The 23,239-nt window shown below is 41.7% G+C and overlaps 1 long non-coding RNA gene and 1 pseudogene across 1 annotated transcript; both read right to left on the reverse strand.

Annotated features, from left to right (window-relative positions):
- Nucleotides 1-221: 221 nt before the first annotated feature.
- Nucleotides 222-2,835, reverse strand: LOC113028851 (zinc finger protein 239-like; annotated as a pseudogene).
- LOC113029672 (uncharacterized) lies at nucleotides 2,831-9,336 on the reverse strand. The gene is made up of 3 exons (XR_003273458.1): nucleotides 9,305-9,336; nucleotides 3,036-3,111; nucleotides 2,831-2,841 (listed from the first exon to the last, which is right to left on the reverse strand). It is a non-coding gene; the product is annotated as an uncharacterized LOC113029672 (long non-coding RNA).
- Nucleotides 9,337-23,239: the final 13,903 nt, after the last annotated feature.

Genomic DNA, 23,239 nt, shown 5'->3' on the forward strand with positions numbered 1-23,239 from the left:
TTTACATAAAGTAAACCTGCTCCCGAGCAGGTTTACGCTTACGGATCTGTTGCTATGACAGCAAGTCCCGGATGAGCTTCGGAGAACCGAACGATCCAAGATCACGCGAAATGGTCAACAATCAAATCCAGCTAACTTACTTAGCGAGGTACGAAGAACGGGCCCCAGAAGAGGATCTTTCTGTCTCTGCAGAGTCATTGTGATTCAGTAATAGGAATGATTTAATGATCACGCTTACTCTGTTTGCACAGAGCAGATAATGTATAATGAGAATGGGATCGTTTGTGTTCGGAGTATGAACTGAGATTCTTGAAGCTCTTGTCACACTGGTCACAGCTGAAGTTCCCTTCAACATGTGTACGTTCATGAAGGTTACGACTGCTCGATTGTGAGAACCTTTTGTTACAGTGTCTACACTTGTATGGTTTCTCTCCTGTGTGGACTCGTTTATGTCTTTTAAGCTGGTAAGCACTGGTTACAGGCGTGCTTTTAAACCCCACCGTGGAACAGTTCATGTTGTTTAAAATCAGATTGAGTGGGGAAGCCTCTTCCACATTCTTTACAGTAGATCATTTTGTCTTGTGTGTGTCTAAGCTGATGCTTTTTTAGGCTTCGTTGCTGGTTGAAAGTTTTTCCACAAAGGTCACAACGAAACGCTTTCCCACCACCACACTGACAATAGGGTTGAAAACTGGATCCATCTGTGTCACTCTGCTTCTAAACAAAGACACAAAGACAGTGTGAGTCAGTCCTTCAACATTTTAATCCTGAACGCCACCTGAAATAAAGAGCATCTCTGACAACATCCAATTATATTTTACTGTTTACATTATAACAGCTTAATGGGCTACAATAAATGTCTGTGATGCAGAGGAACAGCAAGAAGCACTGCTACCCTGGCTGCAAACAGACTCTCACCATACTTATACATACATAGGACATTTAAATAAAACTTGGAGACTATTAAAAGTCAGCTGATTCTGAGGGGGTCAGGTGGGATACACTGATTGGTTTTAGTTAGATGACCCTCCTGTTGTTAAGTTAGTGAATACAAGTAAAATTGACTGGTTCATATAGAGCACTTTTCCACTCTGAGCACTCAAAGCACCTTATACAACATACCTTACTCACACATTCACAGAAATTATTAGGAAAGGAAATTTCAGGAGATTTTTAAATATATTTCTTTTTTTGAAACTTGGAAGTGAGAGTTAAGTGAGCTGGGACTGAGACCACAAATAAAACCAGATGTCCATGTGCAAAATGGAGGAAATATACTGTGAAATACCACAAATCTCAGAAATAAAATTTAAAAAGTACCATAAGTAACTGTGTTAAGATCTGTTCTTTATTTGGAAATGAATATATTTATTTTACAGGGTTCCTCTACACTATATATATCCATGCTAAATGGAATAATTATAATAGTCAAAATCAAACTGAATCAGAATTTAAAGGAGTTGTAAAATCATACCCAGTCTGTGAAGGTTCTCAGGCGTACATTATCGTAGTCTAAGGAGCTTGTAAAGAAAAGCATCTGGAGTTTTTAAAGTTTCTCAAAGATGTTTCACCTCCCATCCGAGAAGATCAATTAGTGCCATTTACAAGATCCATATTCCATTCGATCCAGTTACTGCAGAGTGACTGGAATTAAGGTGACTTTCCACCAGTTGCTCTTAGGACTAATTTAAATAATGCTTCAAAACAATTGCAACTGTAAATCCTCAAATATGGATACAAAGTAACAGTAATAATTGCTGTTAGTTAGATGACTCATCATGTTCTTTACTGACATTTTCCAAATTCCAGTAGATGCCATTGAGTCCAGTAGAATTACTAACATGCTAACACAATTTAATGAGCCAAACAGTGACACTGAAATTAGAAGATATAAATATAAATACATACCTCACAGTAACTGCACTTGTAGAGTTTCTTTCTGGTGTGGATCTGTTGGTGTATTTTCAGGTAACGTGGAGATTTAAAAGTCTTCTCACACAGGTCACATTTATAAGGTCTCTCCTCAGTGTGGCTAAGCATGTGGCTTTGTAACTGTGCATCTGTTGTAAACGGTTTCCAACACTGATCACAGCAGTAAACATCCTGTCCAGTGTGAATGCGGATGTGTCTATTTAGGTCCCCATTGCGACTGAAAGTTTTTCCACAAATGTCACATCTGTACTTATTAATTCCAGAGTGGGTAACTAGATGATTCTGTAAGTGGCTACTGTGAGTAAAAGCTTTGCCACACTGATTGCAGCTGTGTGCTTTAACTCCACTGTGGATGAGTTGGTGTGCTTTTAAGTGTCGAGCCTGGGTAAAAGATTTCCCACACAAGTCACACGTGTACGCTTTAACTCCACTGTGGATGAGTTGGTGTGTTTTTAAGCTTTGAGCCTGGGTAAAAGCATTTCCACACAAGTCACAGGTGTACGGTTTAACTACACTGTGGATGAGTTGGTGTCTTTTCAAGCTTCCAGGGTGGGTAAAAAAATCTCCACACAAGTCACAGTTGTACTGTTTAATTCCACTGTGGATGAGTTGGTGTCTCTTTAAGTGTACAGCCTGGTTGAAAAACTTTCGACACAACTCACAGCTGTAAGCTTTAACTCCACTGTGGGTCAGCTGGTGTCGTTTCAAGTTTCCAGCCAGGGTAAAAGATTTTCCACACAACTCACAGCTGTAAGCTTTAACTCGACTGTGGATGAGTTGGTGTGTTTTTAAGCTGTCGGCCCGAGTAAAATCCTTCCCACACTCCTCACAGCTGTATGTTTTCGCTCCCTTTCTTCTGTGAGGTTTGTCGGCCTCCTGAGAGCGCTGACTTCTCGCTCCGTGTTGGTCCTGCAGTGACAGAGATACAAACAGAGGCAGTGAGTGAAATGCAGTCGTGGAACAAACTGAAACTCCATTAGTGGAATCAAAGATGTCAACAAACACGTCGTAGGTGTGTTACCACCACCTTCTGCTGATATTATCACATTACAATGATGTGCTACAATGAGAGTTGTAACGTCCACAGTGATATTCTTGCTCACCTTTTGGGTTGAAGTCATTGTTTCCTCTGTAGTGGCTGAGCTGAGTCTAAATGGCTCGTCTCCTCCTGATGATCAGCTGGAACAAAAATATATTTATATGTATTTCATCCTTGACCAAAAGAAGCTGAGATGGAAAGCTCAAATCCACTCAAACTAAATGTCTTCAGTCAGTGTGTCAGCCTTCAGTTAACAACAGTGGTGAGAAACTGCAGTAATAAACCTCCACTGACTGAGTAACTGCAGTTTGGTGCTTCATTTGAACCTCATAGATTTTATTAAACAAAATGGATAAAAAAAATACTCTACAAAACAGAAGGTGAGCTGATAGTAAGAGGGTCATCATCTGACACTACATCAAGATTCTCAGACCATGTCACGGTTCACTTGATCCCTGCAAACAGGCACAAACTGAAACTGTCTTAAGCTTTTGTAAAGACACTGAAGCAGTGGACTGATGAGGCTGTGGAGAATCTGCAGGTGTGTCTGGACTGCACCGACTGGCAGGTTTTCAGGATTGTTAACAACAATTTGGATTATTATAGAGATGCTGTGACGTCCTGTAACATCAGCATCTGTGAGGACAGCTGCACAGCATCACACACCAGGGTGAGTTAGAATACTGACGAGCTCTGGTTCACAGCAGAGCTAAAGGGGAGACAGTTTCTTTTTTTCCACTTTGGCTCTCGGAGGAGACGGACACCTCTTTCACGCTCTCCTCCCGGTTATCTTCCCTGCTCGCTTGCTTCTATGTCGTTGTCTGGTCTTGTCTGAGTCAAACCCTGAGAGAGTGTCTCATTCTCACTCTTGTTCTCTAAAACCTAAAGAAGAACTATGAATTTGATCAACTGGTCCCTTAACGCAATTGGCACTCTATTCTCAACGAGAAGCCTGGGTTCGGGAGAGCCCGAGTGTCCTGAAGGGACGTTCCCTGCTGGATACACGATGGACGGGTGGCAGAAGTGGCATGTTGTGTGCCTAGCGGGACTGTCTATCGAGGATATTGGAGACATCTACCTATTTGGAACCATGATAACAGGATTCTTGCTGATCGGAGCTGGCATGGCCCTGGCTTATCGGAAATTGAAGAAAGTGGTGACTGCTGTTCAAACCGGCACAAGGCTAGCCGCTATGATCGAAAGTGTGGGAAGAGCTGTGAGTGCTGGGACTGTTCTTACTGAACAAAATATGGGAAAGATCTTGGAGGAGCTCACAGCTCTTAAACGGGAGATACACCTGGAGACCAGTGATGGACATTAAGAACAACTGTAAAATTGATGCAGTCTGTTCGTCCGAAAACAACATAACCATGATTTCTCATGCGGCTACCCCCCACCCTGAAGGCGCCAGCTGGACACTTGAAGGCTGAGGCGAACAACAACAATTCTTCCCTCAGATATGATAACGAGAACGAGCTGACTCTCTTGCCTGATTCTTCATTGCCACCTCAGTAGGCTGCGGACTGTTGATCTTTGCCTAATAGGCGGAAGGCCACTTTCTCAGGCTGAACACAGGACACGCATCCCGAAACGCACACACACATGTACACTGATACGCCCTCACCACCACCCTCCCTTACTCGAATCCAACGCCTCCCCATGCATACCGCCCATGTGGACAGCGGCTCAACCGGAGTCGGGATCGCAAGATTGCAGATGCAGCTGTGCACACGGCATACTCCCCCATGTTGCTTGTCTGTGTTTTATGGTGTTATGGTATGATAATATCGGTGCTTACTTTATCTGCTATGGAGTTCTTGTTTTCTTCTCATGCTGACTCCCTTTTGGAAACCAGCAATTTCAGTTGCAGGCAACTGCAACCGACAAATAAAGGCATTCATTCATTCCTTGTTCAGGTTTAGTGAGGCTAAACTCCAAAAACTGTTTTCAGCTAATGACTCTGATTCTGTCTGGAAAACACTCAGACAGTGAACCAAGCACAAACCTAAAGACCCCACTCTACCAACATTTCACACCTAGTCATCAGCCTGAACAGCTCCTGCTGTGGATTCTACCAACAATGACCTGTTACTCCCCCACCCAAGACATTCAACACCTTCAGCAACCCCTGTGATTATAAAACACGGCCTGGACATGATCACCACTTCATTAAGTTGCTTGAAGACGTTTCACCTCTCGTCTGAGAAGCTTCTTCAGTTCTAGGTTCAAATGGTGGAGAGTCCCAGATTTTATGGTGTGTTCACACCGAATGCAGTAGACACGACCAAAACGCGCCAGACGCCCCTAGCTTGACGCATGCAAATTCGCACCTCGACGCGTGTCCAACGTGAATTATTGAAGTGGAAATGTGGGAGGAAGTTGTGCCAGACGGTATGTTTGCAAGATGGCAGCTGTCGAGCTAGCGTTTGAAGAGAGAGTCTCCCTTTTCTATTTACTGTGGAGAACAGAGCAGCGGCTTAAAGGACGTCCTCACCGTACCTGGGTCCATCAGGTCCTCCAGAGGCGTGAGCAGTTTGGTGAGTTTCACCATTTGCTCCAGGTGCTGCCCCTGGACGACGGGGCAGCTCCTGGAACTAACCTCTCTTTATTCTCTTAAATAATTGGTCATCACTATGTTGGTCATCACTATGTTGCTATACATTAGTATTAGTATTTTCATTAGTATAATATGAAATAAATTCTACATGTGTCAAGTTCTGTGCCAATATCTGCTGTGTAGTAGAACTGAGACATTAGTCATTACAAAAATTTATTTCAAATAGTATTAAAATTCTCAAACAGAAAAACATTAAACATAAATATAAACAACATAACTATTTACAGAGAGACTGGAATAAAAAGGACCCAGCTTAAAGTGGAAGACCCTCAGGGAGAAGGAGGAGAAAAATAAGAACATTGTCTCTGCCCTGGAGAGCTGCTGCCTCATCAGAAAACTACTGATTGCTCGGGTCACTTCAAATATAAATGAGGCTGTAGGCACCGTGGTGGGGGGGGCGGCATCACGGGCTTCGGCAAAAAAAAAAAAAAAAAATGCTCATACTCATGCTCCCCAGCCAGCGCATATTGGGAATGGCATAGGCACCGATCGGTTTTCTATCGCCCATTTGCTGGGAGTAAGGGCGCCCTTCGTTTGCGAGGTGCGCCTGCTGCTTGCGGCACAGAGAGGAGAGGGCGGGGCGGCGGCTGGAGCAGCATCTAATAACCAACTCGCAAAATAAAACAAAATAAAAACAAACCAACAAACACGAAAACACCAGACACCATGATACAGACTTATAATTTGCACCCATGTTTTTCCTCGGTGCTCCTGCTCGCTGCTGAAGTCAAAGTAAACTTTATTGTCATCTCCGCTACTTACAGTCCAGAGAGACGAGACGACGAGGCTCCAGTTACAACAATGCAAGTAAACAAACAAAAAATATAAGAAGAGTAAGAAAATAAATGTACACTTTAGGACTCGGGGTAAAGGATCAATAACAATTTAAAATGTATAATTTACAGTTTGATGATGTAACATACAAAAAAAATCAACTTTCAAATTTTACAGAACTTTTCACCAAATTGGCAGCATTTTAAAGCAAATTGTCACATGTTACACTTAACAAACACATTTGTTTTTCAATAATTAAATTCAACTTTGACATGACACTGTAATGTTGCCACTGAGAACATCTAATATGGCTTTCTTTGTCTGTTAGTGGGAAACCTGGCATTGCATGCTGTTCACCAGTGTGTTGTAATCTGGGGTATAACTTGACACTGCAACTCTGAGTGAGTCTTGCAGATGTGCATCAGAGAGGCGTGTTCTGTGTTTGTTCTTGATGAAGTTCATGTCAGAAAAGGCTGATTCACAAAGATAGGTTGAACCAAACAGGCTGGCAACCTTCATAGCTGCTGTGCACACACCACGTCAACAAGGCACCAAAAGTTTGGTGCACCCAGATAGGCTTTGAGGTGGACGTCATTTTGCAATGTTACAATTTCGATTTCCACCTGTCCAGCATCCAAGCTGAACATTGAACTTAGTTGCTCAGCAATGCATGTTGTGTCCACATTCATGAAAGGATTGGAAACAAATGAGACACATGGCTCAAGCTGATCAAGGTCACAAAACCTGTTCTCAAACTCTTGACCAAGTCGGTTTATGACTTGAGTGTACTTTTCTGCAACTTTGTCAAAAGTCTCAGATGCAGAAGCATTGTCTTTCAGCACCATCTGCACAGAGGGGAAGTGCAGCACCTTTTTTCTCTGTAAATGCACAGAGAAAATGTTCATCTGGGCTTTAAATCCATTTAAAGCACTTATCATGTCAGCAACAGTCTTACCTTTGCCTTGCAGCTCACAGTTCAAATGGTTCAGTTTCCCAGTAATGTCTGTTAAAAACGCAAGGTCAAGTGTCCACTCAGTGTCCTCCAGCAGAGATGTGTCTTCCCCTTTGGATTGCATGAACTCCTTGATTTCACCCAAAAGTGACAAAAAACGAAGCAAAATCCGTCCCCTGCTGAGCCATCGGATTTCCGTATGTAGTAGCAGGTCACCATATTCAGCTGACAGCTCCTCCAATAGCACCTTGAATGTTCTGTGCTGTTTAGCTCTGGGGCGGATGCTGTTTATGATCTTCACGACGGGAGTCATGACGTGCTCGAAGCCGATCACCTTTGCGCATAACGCCTGCTGGTGAATGATGCAGTGGTAATGCATGAAGTTTGGGAACTCTGTGTCACCTTTACAGTGAGCGATGAATCCCGTATGTCGGCCGATCATAGCAGGAGCCCCGTCGGTAGTCACTGATACCAGCTTTTCCAACGGTACCTTTTTCTTCGCAAAAAACTCCTTCACCGCGTTATAGATGTCAACTCCCTTCGTTGTTGTCTTTAGCGGCAGTAGTGTCAGAAGTTCTTCTTTTGTGGAGAAACCATCAAATACCATCCGGATAAAGACCATCAGCTGTGCTGTACTGCTGCTGTCGACGGACTCGTCACACTGGATGCTAAACCAACTGCACTTTGCCAGATCCTGATCCAACTGATCGGCCAAGTTCCCGGACATAGCCGACACTCTTCTAACAATTGTAGTTGCCCCCAGCTGGACATCAGAGAGAGTGGAGATTACATCGTTTCCATATTTCTCGTCTTTAAGCACAGTTTTTGCAATTATCATCATTGCTTCTTTGAAATACTCCCCGTCTAAAAATGCCTTCTTTTTCTTAATCATGAAATGTGTAGCTCTAAATGAGGCTTCGGTTGCTTTTTGAGAGTTTTTCACCGGTCTCGTGAAAAAAGACTGCTGTTTGCTCAAACCTGCCTTTAATTCGCGGGCCTTTTCCGCTCGCAGTGTGCTGCCCTTTGGGTAGTTAGCATGGTAGCTTGTGTGACACGTTCGGAAATGTCTCTCCACGTTGTGCCGCTTTGCCGTTGCCCCGCAAATGAGACACACGCATGAATCTTTCACAGTGGTAAAAAAGAACTCTTCCTCCCATTCACTGTGAAAATTATATGTTTTCTTCCTATTTAAAGTCTCACACACAACCCATCGAAAGGGGAGGGGGTCCTGCTGCTTCCAGATAGAGCACATTTCATTCATAATGATGTAAATCCAAGTCCATTATGGATTCATGATTTGAATCCTGGGTTGTGTGAAATCTCAGAAATGCACCCTAGACTAAGTGAATCTGTGAACTAAGGTGTAGGTCTGTTGTGTTATGTTGTGGTGATCCTCGGGTTGAGGGATGGGTGTTCATACTGGAGTGCAAAATTAAAACCAATGTAAGATGGACAAGAAAAGTTCAAAGCCATCAGGTGCTCAGTTTAGAAAAAAGAGAAAAGAGGAGGAGGAGAAACGAGCAAACGATGCAGGTAAGCAGACGTGTGATTGGATAATGGCAGCTCATCCTGAAACAATCAGAGTCAGAATACTTTATTAATCCCTAAGGAAATAATGTGGGTTACAGTTGCTCCAAGAAGAAATGGTAAAAAATAGCAACAGCAACAGACTAAACTGCAAAACAATACATTATGTTACAGATTTTAATATTAATTAGTCAGTGTCAGTTGTTGATTTGTCCTGTTCTCATTGTATGACGAATTATGATGGCTGTTTGGTAGCAGTTTGCATACAATGTATACTCTCTCTCTCTTCATATGTGTGTGTACAACAGTTTTATGTTAATGTACAATCCTTAATATGTTTTGTGCGTGGGGGGGGGGGCAGAGGGAGTGTTCGCCCAGGGCGCCAAACAGGCTACGACCGCCACTGTTCAGGAGCTAAACTCAACATGAACTGAACTCACAGTAAAGTTAGCTCGGTGCTTACCTTTAGATGAGCCCACAAACCGAGAGCAACTCCGCGATGAAGCTGCAACTCTTTCCAAACACAGGAAACAGATCAGGGAGCAGAGACCCACGTGGTTCACGCTGATCTCAGCTACGATCCAGGAGACAAGGGTGGGCAGATCGATGCAGATATCGATCAGGACGTTGGTAGTGGTTTATGATCGATACTTTAGTTTGTTTCTCTCCTCTAAGTTCACTACTTTACTCCAGTTTCATGAAAAAGCAGCTCTCTCTGCTCGACTCCTCTCCTGCACACATTTGCTCCGCCCCACTCTTCCGACTCTGCTGTGGTTTGTTACTGTGCGGTCACGTGACTCAGCTGCGCAGCGTAACCACGTGGTGTTTTGTTTTCCTTTGCCTCGATGAAAACGTCATCCTGGGAAGGAGAATTGCTAAGGACTCAGGAAAAGAGAAGAGCGGTGCTGAGAATTGGAACAGCCTGACGCTCGTCTCTCTTTAACAATGTTACACCAGGGTGGGATTCTTATGGAGGACTGCAAGAATCACACACATAGAAATAAAGAATTCTCATTTAAATAATGATTTGTGCAATAAAATATGAATTTCTAAATTATTTCACAAAGAAAAGCTTGAAATTAGAACCAGCATTGAGCCCTGTTACATTAATACACCGAGCAGTGGCTGCAACCTACAGCCTTTAAACTCATGATTAAAATGCTGACAATAAACTCATCAGTCCAGATTTCACCAACTTATTTTCTGATATATTGTGTTAAAAGAACTGAGATAGGGTCATTAAAATAAAAGCTGTCAGTTCTCTCATTCCTCATTGTACTTCCCTCATTTATTTTAAATACAAGATTTCTGACATCTCTTAATGTCGCTCAGATTTCTGAATATAAAGAGTGAATGCATTTACAGCAGGAACTTCACATCTAGCCATCAAAAGTTTGGTAAAGTTGCATGAGTACTGTAAAGTTTTCTGGGGTCCTGTTAAAAATAGCACAAGCGTCACACCACATCTATAAACTATATATTCCAGTTATCCACTTATCAGTAATTTCTGAATCACAACAAGGACACAAAGCTCACTGCTTATCACAGACGTTACATCCTCTGTAAAGCAATTTCAGAGAGAAAGAGCAACAACGACTCATTAAGATCAGCCAGAAATCTGCCCCTCTCTGGCAGCTGTGGCAACTCACAATAAGAAAGCTTGCATTCTTTGAACAATGCTGGGTCATGTATGATTTGTCCGAGACCATGTGTCATGAAAATGTCATGAAATTAAGATATTACATTTTGGATTTTCTGCACCTTCACTCTCAGTGAAGTGTTTTAAACTTTGATGAAATATGGCAACTTTGTGTTGTGCTGCAAGATAAACCCGCTGTCCTCATGAGCGCAACTTTTTAAAAACACTCTCTGTTCAAAGGTAATTTTAGTTTTTATACTTATAGGGTCCAACTAACAGGAGAAAAAAAAATGCAAACAACAAACCAGTTTATAATTGGTTAATGATGTATACTTTATTTATCCCCGTAGGGAAATTACTCATAGGAAGGAGTGGCTGCCCACTGCTTCACTGTAGCCAAGCAGGGGGCAGCCAATCCAATGCCCAAGCAGTGTGTAGGGACAGTACCTCAGGGTAGCCGTTCAGTGGATTCGACCCCCTGACCTTCCAGTCACTCATCCAAGTGATTTCTTCAGTCTCAGCTGACTGCAGGTTCTTTTACTACCGCGCTGGGTAGGAAACAGGAATTCTGTTGTACATGTACTGTTGGGTCGCAAATTTTAGAGCCAATATGATAACCTTGGATACACACCATTGGTGGATAACCTCCACCAAGTACACCAGAGCCTATACATCGGTAAGTTGGCTGCCTTCTAGCACATTGATCTGGCCTCTGTGGCAGGTATATAAACATCTAATGTTCTTAACACTTTAATGTTAGCATTTGATGGCCACTAAAGCATGTCATGTTTTATAACATTTTCTTCTTAATCATTGGATCTGTATTTTATAGGTCACCTTCAATATCCCAAACATCTGATGTGCAAGTATATAATACTCTTTTGTATAACAATGTTGCATATTTAATTGTTCAGTTTCATTTGCATGCCATTACATTTGCAGTTGATATGGTATTGTGTTGTGTTTGTGTTTATGCTGAAGGTTCAGTGTGGTACAGAATCTCAAATGGCATCCACATCAGGAGAACATACTACAAGTTAGTCTTAAGTTATAAAATTACATGATTTCCCCCTAGGGATCAATGAAGTATTATGATTCTGATTCTAAAATTTAAAAAATATAAAATGATATACTTGAAAATAATTCTAAAGTAATAAGCTCAGTGAAACCGTTTTTTTCTTTTTGGTTTTATTTTTTTTTTTTGGTAAATTATTGAGGCTCTCTATCTAATCCATAACTTGAGCAATTTCAGCCACGGTGAAGTACTTCAGACCCAACCCAGCCAAATGTAGAGCCAGAATTACTACTGCATAAAATGCATTTTAATCTTCTGTTTATACTCTTATTTCACAGTATGTGTAGTGGCAATTCCTTTACTTTTGAAAGATCAAACGTCCCACAACTTAAAGTCCACAAGCCACTGCTGCATTGAGGTAATATTTCGTACGCAGGCAAAAGAAGTCCATTGTCCAAACATTTTTGTTGAGAGTTTTGGTTTATTTATCCATCTTGGCAAGCAATAACAAGATCCTTCCTGCTGCTTCTCCTGCTCTGGTAAAAAAAAACCATAGGCCCACCCCAATGCATGCTGGTCCTATACCAGTCTCTTTATTTATAGAAAAAATGGCCCTACAGCTCTTACTGACTAATTTAACAAAATAACAACAAACAAACAAATCATTTAAAACAAAATATTAACCGACAAATAAACCCCAAAATATAAGTAAACTAACAACAAACTTTAACTAATTTCAAAAATAAGAACAAAAACAAAAATAAAGAACAAATAGCTCCAACACTCCGGCCCCTAATTGTGCATACAATCACAATTACTTTAAAGTCCCAAAAGGAGGAGCTATTCCCTTAAACAAATCCTTAATTTTCATTGAGGATTTTCTTCACGATGAGGCTTCCAGTAGCAAAATAAGTTTTGTCACTGGCCTTTCCAAAACACTGGTCCTTGTTTGTAGTCTCACAGAACGCACCAAGCCTTTTGCATCCTGGGCCCTATTTCAGGAAGCCAGTTTAGAAAACTCAGAGTGAAAAACGATACTCAGGGTTGAGTAACCCCGAACTGTCCAACTCGGAATATTCGGTTTCAGAAAGGCTGATAACAATTAGTTCAATCAACGCGGAGTTGCTTTAACCCCAAGTTAAGCGCGCGCACGAGGATACATAAAGCCCTGATTAGTGGAGCACAGATTAAGCGAGTCACCATGGAGACGGAGGGAAAGAAGGCGCGGTCAATGTATTTTACAGCGCTTGAGGCCGAAATTCTGATGGCAGCATATGCCGATAACATGCAAATTTTGCAGAAAAAAAGTAACACAGCCTCAGCTGCAAAAGAAAGGGAGCATGCATGGCAAAACATAGCCGACAGAGTCAATGCGTGAGTGTTAATTTAAACATTGATCTAGGGATTTCCACCCATTTAACACGTTATTTTATATTTTATTTTTTTTATTTTATACATTTTATTTTGTGATGTGAGCGCAGGTGCAACCCAACAGGCCCCAAACGTTCCTGGCAGCAAGTAAAAATGAAATATAAAAATATAGTCCAAACAGGTAAGGTGTAATTGTATTACGAGCCATAGTGCTTGGTCTGTTTGTCCCATGTAAACCAATTGCAGTTAGAGGCTACATTAACTTCCCCTCTGTAAGCACTTATTGAAATTATCTGAGCACATTACAAGTACATATTTGCTTACTCTGTATGCTCAAATGTGACCCGTTATAGCCAACAGAAAAAAAGCGGAGGCCCGAAAAACAGGTGGGGGTCCTCCACCACCACCACTCACAGAGGCTGAGCAGTTGGCTTCCACATTTTTGATAATGTTGGCAGCATCACATATGATCTTCACAGTGCAGAGAACACAAATTAGCATCCATTACTATAATGAAATAATTTGTTAGTTTGAAATGCTACAGGGAACTATGTACCTGTACATTAATGCTGTGGAAAGACTTCCTGTTCACATAGTCTCCTTCATTTACTGAAGGAGCAATGATTGGAATGTGAGTGCCATCTATACAGCCAATCACGCCTGGGAACCGTGAGAATAAATGTAAAATTTAAGTAGTAGTTCAAGTATCACCACATCATGAATTAAGTTTCGTTCATCCTGATACCTGCAATTTTGTGGCATCCCTCTTTGATGAATCTTGTGGGTCTATGACCGGGGAACACCACAAACGAGTACAGGAGACGTTTCAGTGCAACTGTAACATTCCTGACTGCCCGACAGACGGTAGCCTTGGAAACGTGCTCAGCGTCACCAATATTATACAGAAAGCTCCCGTTTGCAAAAAACCGAAGTGCAATACAAATAATATGTACAGAACTGAGAGGATGTCCGCGATGTGTCACATGAGCAATATTAGGCCTGAGGATGTTATTCAAATAAATTATAGATTGTGCTGAAAAACGGTAACGTTCACACAGGAAATCATCAGGAAATGATAAAATGTCCAAACGCGCTCTGATCACTCTCTCCCGGCGGAGAGAATTTGGGCTTCAACATCTACTGGCTCTTCAAGGAAGGGACACGCCATGTCTGACACTTCCTACTGTCAGGTTTCTGACAAAGAGGCGGAGAAGGTCAGGGTTAGTTGTAGTAAACCTGCTAGGGGGCAGGTTAGCTTCACGGAGTGTGTCGTCATAGTAACTCACTCAGAATTAATCTAAACTCGCTTTGTGAAACCGAAAACCCAGAGTTTTCGTTATCTCAGGGTATACTTACTCAGAGTTTGCACTAAACCGGCTTCCTGAAATAGGGCCCATGTTTACATTTAAGACTTTCGCCATCATCCATGATCCTCTTGGAGCTGTAGCGTCTGCAATTAAAACAACATCTCCAGGTATAAGACATCTTTTAGTCCTCATCCATTTTTGTCTTTCTTGCATCAAAGGTAGGTACTCAGAAAGCCATCTCTTCCAGAACAACTCTGCCATGTACTGTACCTGTTTCCACCTTTTCCTGACATGCAAATCACTTGGATGAAACAGTCCTGGTGGAAAAACTGGTTTATTTTTCAGCAACAACAAGTGATTGGGTGTCAGTGCTTCAAGATCATTTGAGTCATCTGAAACTTTAGTAATGGGTCTGTCGTTCATTATAGCTTCAACCTCACAGAAAACTGTTTGGAGTCCTTCATCATCCAGAACTTGCTCCTTAAGAACTGAGGCTAAAATATTCTTTACTGAACGAATGAGACGCTCCCACACACCGCCTTGGTGAGAAGCTGCTGGGATGTTGAAGTTCCATTTCATGCCATCCTGAACAAAAGCCTTTTGAATTTTGGCATGGTCCAGCTCAGTCAAACTTTCTTTCAACTCTCGATTCGCCCCAACAAAATTTGTAGCATTATCAGATCTGATGGTCGAAACTGGGCCTCGTCTACAGATGAACCTCCTCACAGCATTTATACAAGAGTCTGTATCAAGTGTACATGCAATCTCCAGATGTACTGCACGACTGGTGAAACAAGTAAAAAGAACTCCATACCTTTTAAGGAGACTTCGTCCTCTTTTAACACTTATAGGTCCAAAATAGTCCACTCCAACATTTGTGAATGGAGCTATGTCTGGCAGGACTCTCTCTTCAGTCAGATCCGCCATCTTTTGTTCAACAAACTTTCCTCTGTTGCGTCTACACGTGACACAACGAGAGATGATTTTCCTGGCAGCAGAATTTGCATTTAGTATCCAGTAATTTTGTCTTAGTTTTGACAGCATGTGTGCTCTTCCTGCATGTCCCAACCTTTGATGGATATGGCGTAAAATCAGTGTTGACACATGCATATCTTTTGTCAAAATTACAGGATGCTTTAATTCCATAGGCATGGCTGCTTTATTCAATCGGCCACCCACTCTGAGGATTCCTGCATCCAACACTGGATCAAGTTTGTAGAGACAATTTCCCTTAGAAACTCCTTTGAGGCCATTGCGGATTAAAGCACAGAGGGCGTTGGCATGTTTCAATTAGCGATCCAATTATGCACCAATTTAGTACGTCAAAACTAAGTTCATCAGTCTTTGTAGTGAAATTATGTCTTTAAACTCCAATAGCTTCACCGTTTTCCTTTACGGCTTAAACAATATTATCACTCACCAGCTTTGACGAACGAGTGACATGTTGATCCAGGCTTCAACATCAAATCCGTCTGGATTACTCACCAGACGATCCAATAACTTTTATTCGAGTTCGACGGTGATCCTTGAAATCCTTATATCCAATAATGAAGGATTATTCCTTTGTCCACGGGAAGGTTTTTTACTTTATGTAGTGGCAATTCCTTTACTTTTGAAAGATCAAACGTCCCACAACTTAAAGTCCACAAGCCACTGCTGCACTGAGGTAATATTTCGTACGCAGGCAAAAGAAGTCCATTGTCCAAACATTTTAGTTGAGAGTTTTGGTTTATTTATCCATCTTGGCAAGCAATAACAAGATCCTTCCTGCTGCTTCTCCTGCTCTGGTAAAAAAAAAAAAAAAACCATAGGCCCACCCCAATGCATGCTGGTCCTAAACCAGTCTCTTTATTTATAGAAAAAATGGCCCTACAGCTCTTACTGACTAATTTAACAAAATAACAACAAACAAACAAATCATTTAAAACAAAATATTAACCGACAAATAAACCCCAAAATATAAGTAAACTAACAACAAACTTTAACTAATTTCAAAAATAAGAACAAAAACAAAAATAAAGAACAAATAGCTCCAACAGTATGTATAACAATATCTATGCACCTGTCGTTATTGACAGCAGTTCTTCAGATGCAATACAACAAACCCATAGTGTGTGACTTGCAGTTAACTTATTTATCAAATATTTGTTTACTAAAAATAGTGCTGGGTACTGCTGCTATTTTTGATCCTAACCTTTTACAGGAGCAAACATAGCTGAACTGTTCCTGTGAAGTTATTCTGCTGATGTTTGTATTCAGAAAAAAAAAAGATTCTTAAAATTATTTGGTTGCTGATGATTGTTCTTCAGATCACTATTTTGCTTTTTAAAATGAATTAACAGAAAAAGGCCAGTTGATAAAGCAAGAAAAAATAACTTACAAGATATTAAACAAAAAAAATTACATAAAGTGTAAATAGTGTAAATATTTAGTTGCTTTTCACTGACTGGTTCTACAGTGATGAACCTGATGGATTGACGGCTGCAGATGTCATCTCAAATCCGCCTCTGAAGATCAACAAAACCTCCTGTAGCAGATTCAACATTAACCGGGCCAATGTCTGGGATCGTGCCTACCGAGGCTTCAGAAGGTCTTCATAAAGTCCCAACTCTGGCATGATGGTGAAATTCTCTGATGACGTGGGGCTGGCTGAAGAGGCAATAGACACAGGTGGGCCTACTCAAGAATATCTCACCCTTTTGATGGAAGCCATAAGGACGAGAAGAATATTCGAAGGAAAAGACTATGCCAAATATCTCACATTTCATAGTAAAGGTGTTTATTTTTTTCACATTTTTTGCCATGGTCAAAATGACTTTATTATAATGTAATGTCTTTATCTTTAGCTGCAGGTGAAAATGAATATTTCTACATTGGAAGAATGATTGCAGTTTCCATTGTCCATGGTGGTTCAGGGCCATGTTGTTTATCTCCAAACTTCTTTATGTACCTTGTTGGAAAAGACAAGACATTTCAGGCTCCAATTGATAATGAAGAAATCAAGAAGGCTCTACTAGAGGTAAATATGTGATGTTATGATTATGACAAACACCAATAAATAAAAATCTACATTTAATATTAGTTATTTACTTAACATAATCTTGGCAACTAACTGATGCCTGAAATGATTACTGATTGTGTAATTCAAGACTGTGTTAAATTGCACATTAACAGACAGCATGCCAAGGATGTCACTTGACATGCAAATTGTGTATGGGCAGAAATCTGTGCCATCAGAAACTGAATTTGAATAAGTTAAATTTCAATTTGAATTGCTCGGATTGAATCTGAATTGTAACTTGAATAAATGCTTTTAAAAACTGAATAGCCTTATTTAAAATTCAATTTACTGGTTTGAAAATGATCATCACTTGTGTACACTCAAAACTTCTCTTTCTGACCAGTAGTGTTTTACTCGCTGCAGCTGGTTCCTGTCCGGCCAGCCCTCTGCACAGAACTTCATGACTTGGGAACAGACGCTGTCAGACTGTAGCTGCTCACAGAGATCTGCAAGGTATTTGCTGCTAGTAGGAAAGCCCTCCAGCACTGTGTCAACGTAAATATCAGTGTCCTCCATAAGATCATTGTCTCTGGGCATCACACTGTCTATCAGCGGTAACCGTGAGAACGTGTCAGCTGTGGTGAGGCTTTTGCCTGGAATGTGCCTTATAGTGTAAGAGTACCTCATTAGGCGCATGCTGAATCTCTGTAACCGCGGTGGAAGCAAATCCAAGGCTTGCCCTCCGAGTAGGCTCACGAGTGGCTTATGGTCGGTCTCAAGCTCAGTTCTTGTGTTAAACTGCCCCCAGTACCACATGTTTTTAGTTGAAAGCAAGTCTCTCAGTGGTTTGTCTTTTTCGGAGAGTTTTGGGGTGAATTTTGCCAGCTGATTCGCCATTCCTAAGAAGCTCCTAAGCTCACTCACGGTGCTTGGCTCTTTCATATTCTGTGCCGCACTGGTTTTGTCAGGGTCAGGACTCACACCTTCTGATGACACAATGAATCCTAAGAATTTCACTGGAAATTCCAAACTCACATTTTGACATCTTCAGGGTGACGTCTCTGCACGGTCGAGGACAGCGTGGAGTCTCATATCGTGCTCCTCTCGTGGATCCCCAGACCAGGATGTCGTCCATGTGGCACACGACTCCCGCGAGGCCGGCTGTCACTTCCGTCACCATCATGTTTTGGAAATGCTCTGGTGCACTGGAAATACCAAATGACAAACGATTGAAATGGTATCTACCAACTGACGTAATAAATGTGGTGAGGAGAGCAGATTCTTTGGACAGCGGTATTTGCCAAAAACCCATGTTAGCATCAAGCTTGGAGAAATACTGCGCACCTGTGAGCATGCCTAGTGTTTGGTCTACAGAGGGGAGGATATATCTTTCACGACACACCGACTCATTTAATAGTGTCATGTCCACACAGATGCGGACTTGCTCTTTGTCCTTTTTGGGGGCTACGACCATGCCGCAACACCAGTCTGTCTCCAGCTCTGTTTTGACTTTGCCCAGTAGTGGCAGTGGAACATGCCTTGGCACTTTCAGTGAATAAGGTTCAGCGTCAGGCTTCAGCTTAATCGTGTATGGTTTTTGAACAAGCCCGAGCCCATCACATAGTTTCGGGTACACTTTTTTTTACTGTCTCAAGGTCAATATTGTCCATTCGGGCAATTAGTTTCAGTCTCACGAAAGCGGTCATGCTTAAGAGAGCTACACAAAGATTTCTGACTACATAGATTGTCTCTGTAGTGCTCCTGTCACTGTAGGAAATGTCCTCCTTTGAATGTCTCTTCTGAGATAGCTGTGACATCTGCCCCCGAGTCTAATTTAAATGTCATGCTTTTGCCTCTCACGCAGATGTTAGCAAGCCACGGGTCTTCCCCTGAATCCAGTTCACCTAGGAAGAGTCCATCTGCGCTGTCTGCCACCTCATGCACAGTTGTAGACCTGCAAACTCTCCCGTAGTGTCCACGTTTCCCACAGTTGTGGCATTCTGCATTTTTAGCTCCACCCAGTGGAGTTGGAGTCTGCTGAGCCACAACAGCTACTGGTATAAAAAGAAGCAGATCTCCTCCTAAACCGAAGGCTCAATGTGACAGACTCTCGGCTTTGTTTGTCTGTTAAAATGCTTTTTAAAATTCCTGCTCGAATCAATGTCGTTACAGCTGCAGTCAAAGCAAGATGGAAATAATCAAGAAGGAAAGTTAAAATCCACCCAAACTAAATGCCTTAAGTGTGTCAGCCTCCAGTTAACATGTAGATATAGAATCATGTTTTCACAGGAGAACCCGAAGTGCTCATTAGCAACTTATCTTCATTTTGTCTGGCTGCTCATTCAACACAGTCCTTTTATGAAGCCCACAATAACATTATAAAGCATTACTGTTTGCACTGACTTGTCACAGGAATCTGGCAGGAATGCAGTTTAACACAGTTCACCCTCTGATGAGGGGGACCTCAGTCAGACACGAGTGGACCCTCGCACAGCTTGAACCTACAACTCTAGTGATAAACTGCATTTCTACAGCAACTGCATTTTGGTGCTCCATTTAAAATCACAAGATTTTATGCACAAACTGAAAGAAGCATCTCTGGTCTCTGATGAGCATCAGTGACAGATACAGACTCTCACCAGGGGGAACTGTATTGCATTGAATCATATCTGTTATTAACCTCTGTCTCTCTTCCACAGCATGTCTTTATCCTGTCTTCCTTCTCTCACCCCAACCGGTCGCAGCAGATGGCCCCGCCCCTCCCTGAGCCTGGTTCTGCCGGAGGTTTCTTCCTGTTAAAAGGGAGTTTTTCCTTCCCACTGTCACCAAAGTGCTGCTCATAGGGGGTCATATGATTGTTGGGTTTTTCTCTGTATCTATGAAGCGCCTTGAGGCGACTTATGTTGTGATTTGGCGCTATATAAATAAAATTGAATTGAATTGAATTGAATTGCTGGCAGTGAGTGACCTCAGGATTCACAAAAACAGAGCAGTAAAGACTTTTCTGCTCCAACTTTTTGGGGGAAAAACTCGACATCTTCCAACAAGCTCCAAATCAAGAAATAAAACATTCACATTTTCCTAAACTGGTCAAAATCAGTCATCACTAAAGGACGCTTTACGGAGAGCAATTTATCAAACTGAACAGGCAAAGCTGTTGAACTTATATTAAGAGATTTTTGTTTTGTTTCACAGAGCCCACAGTTTTAGAGTAAAGTGTTTATATGAATCGCACAAACATGTGAATTGCTTTGGAAAAATGCTGGAAAAAAACATGGTTAACATTGCATCTGATGTGGCTGCAAGCTGTGCTGTTAAGAGTTCATTTTTTCTGAATGAGAGGGTGAGGTGTTATCAGAGGAAGTGGTCATAGGCGCTGGTGGATGGCTCAAAGCTGTCACCACAGCATCGAAACCTTGGCCACGTCCTTGCAATCTTTACTGAGTCGTCAACCTGTTTGACTAAAGCCTGACATAATCCTGCTCGTAAGGAGGCACATTTTATTGTTCCATTATCGTGCTGATTTATCTCACTTAGTTAAAGGAGTGAAAAGAACAAACTAGGACGCGTCCAAAGGAGCAGAGCTGGAGATGAAGCTGCGCACACAGCTGGCTGATGTATGAGCACGTAGATTTAGCCACAATTAATCCCTCCACCCTGCACGTTCCCACGAACCTTCACGGTCGCACACTCCGATACTTTAGGGCGCACCTGTGCTGCTTACCTATGGATGAGCGAGGGCCTCGGTAAAGCTGGAACTTCTTCTTTCTTCTTTTTCTTTTATTGGCAGTTGGCAGACAACTGAATGGTGCATTACAGCCACCAACTGTTATGGAGTGTGGACTGAAACATTCATGTCTGTTTCTTTTAACAGGGATTCAGGGGTTAGTGAAGATTTGTGGGATGAAGCAAGACCCAGAAATTTTTTTTAAAGGAATCAAGGCAAGGAATCAAAAATCAAGGAAATGGTAAATGGATTGGTAGTTATATAACAACTTTCTACTCAAACAACAACAGCTGCATCTCTCATTCATTCAGTCCCACACACACTCATACAGCACTTGTATTTATGGTCAGTTGCTTTCTAACATTCCCACTCACACGGATGGATCCATCAGGGGTTCAGTGTCTTGCCAAAGGATCCTTCAGCACGAAGACAGGAGGAGTCTGGGATCAATTCACCGACCTTCCAATTGGTAAACAACCCACTCTACCACCTGAGAGTGTAAAGTAAACAGACTATGTGACAAAGGGAGACTGCACAGATGGCTAGCTAGGACTGAGTGAAGACACTTTGGACCTGGGAATGCAAAACTACAATGAGCTGCTGACATGTGATTATGTGAAAAACTATTTGTGTTCTTGAGCAGCTGAACAGGTGTACCTAATGAAATGACCAGTGAGTGTATATTAAATTGCAATATATAATTAGAACATTGTGGCTAAATGCCTCGATGCTCTCATCAGCTGGTGGTAGTTATCTGTAGTAGAGCTGAGAAGGAAACCAGAGGAGGAAGCAGAAAGATGCCAGAATATAGAGAAAACGCTCAGTGAGGATTAAAGCTGAGCTTCAGCTGTTTATTCAAAATCACTATATCAGCTTTCTCTTTCAGCTTTCAGCTGCTGCTGATGGGAGAACAGCTAAAAGATGCAGCTGAAGGTAAATGAAGTAATAATAGTAATAATAGTAATAGTAACAAAGGCGTTACTGAGAAATAAAAACGCACAGACCCGTGTTTCTATAGCGGAGCTTCTGAGACCTTATCACTGCTCTCTTATCCGCAAACCAGGGTCTCCTCTGACCCTCCCTCTGGTTTTAAAACCAGAGGCGATCATGTTTTTGAAGTCCTCAGGTCAGCTGTTTTAAGTGACACCTGAAAACTCGGTTTTGCAGGTTAGCTTTCCCCTGATTTTCCCCTTTTATTTTGGACCATGGAAGTGTGCATGTTGGAATGAATGTGTGACCACATGGTTGCTCAAACATGTATACATAACCTTAATATGTGGCTTTGATTCAACCTGTGATGCTGTACTATATAAATACATTTATTATTAATAATAATGTTATTAATTTTATTAATGGATAAAGAGGTTTTGCTTTAGTCAAAAAAGCATTCACATCTTTTAAAAATGAATTTCTGGGCTCGTTTTGAACTTTAAGTCCAAATAAACTGAACAATCTTTATATGGGAACCATTCTACCTCACTTTAGCCTTGCAGGTAGTTTCTTCTAAAGAAGCAACTTAACTGCACATGAGTGTGATAAAGAGAGCGCACAGAGACAAAAGATCTTCACGGGCCACACTAATGTAATGTATTTGGAGCTCTGCAGCCATTAGAGAAGACTGAAATTAAACCAAACTGCATTTCTGTGTTTTACAAAGGCTTTGGATCCAGAATAGGGTAAAAGCCACCACATCTCATAACATCTGCCAGATGTGGCCGAGTAATGAAGCAGTGAACAGTCTCACTGTGTGTGCCTTCATCACACGTGAGCGCTCGGTTTTTATCAGGGCTATTTATTAGCATTACCTCAGAAAACCTTCCACTGTACCCAGATCTCTCTGCTTGTAGGTCTCACTTCTTCCACTTGATGGCGCCACACACCCATGCTTTACATGCGGTGATGCCAAAGGTATGCTGTGTTTGACCCTTTTCATGTTTCAGCTCAACAAACAAATGTTTGTCCAAGTTTATGAGAAAAATCAGGATTTGAATCCCGACTTTAACTCTGGAGTAAAAACCTGCAGCAGGTTCAACTCTGGTTTTGTTGCCTGATCTCAGTTTTTGATTTGGTTCATTCAAGCATATTTACACTCTCAGGGAAGGCTGGGTGTATCAGTATGGCTCTGTGTAACGGTACTTATCTAGACTTTTTCTAGTTTTACTGAAAGCACGTGTTTTTTTTTAAACATCAATCAATCTTTATTTATAAAGCACTTTTTATACAGCAATGTAGCACAAAGTGCTTTACATGGTTAAAAGCAGCCCACCCCACCCTCCAACTCACTCCCAACACTCTCATTAACATAAACAATCATGGATACATAAATTGGGCTGGACAC

Source organism: Astatotilapia calliptera, chromosome 9 (assembly GCF_900246225.1).
Source record: "Astatotilapia calliptera chromosome 9, fAstCal1.2, whole genome shotgun sequence".
NCBI classification, from domain to species: domain Eukaryota; kingdom Metazoa; phylum Chordata; class Actinopteri; order Cichliformes; family Cichlidae; genus Astatotilapia; species Astatotilapia calliptera.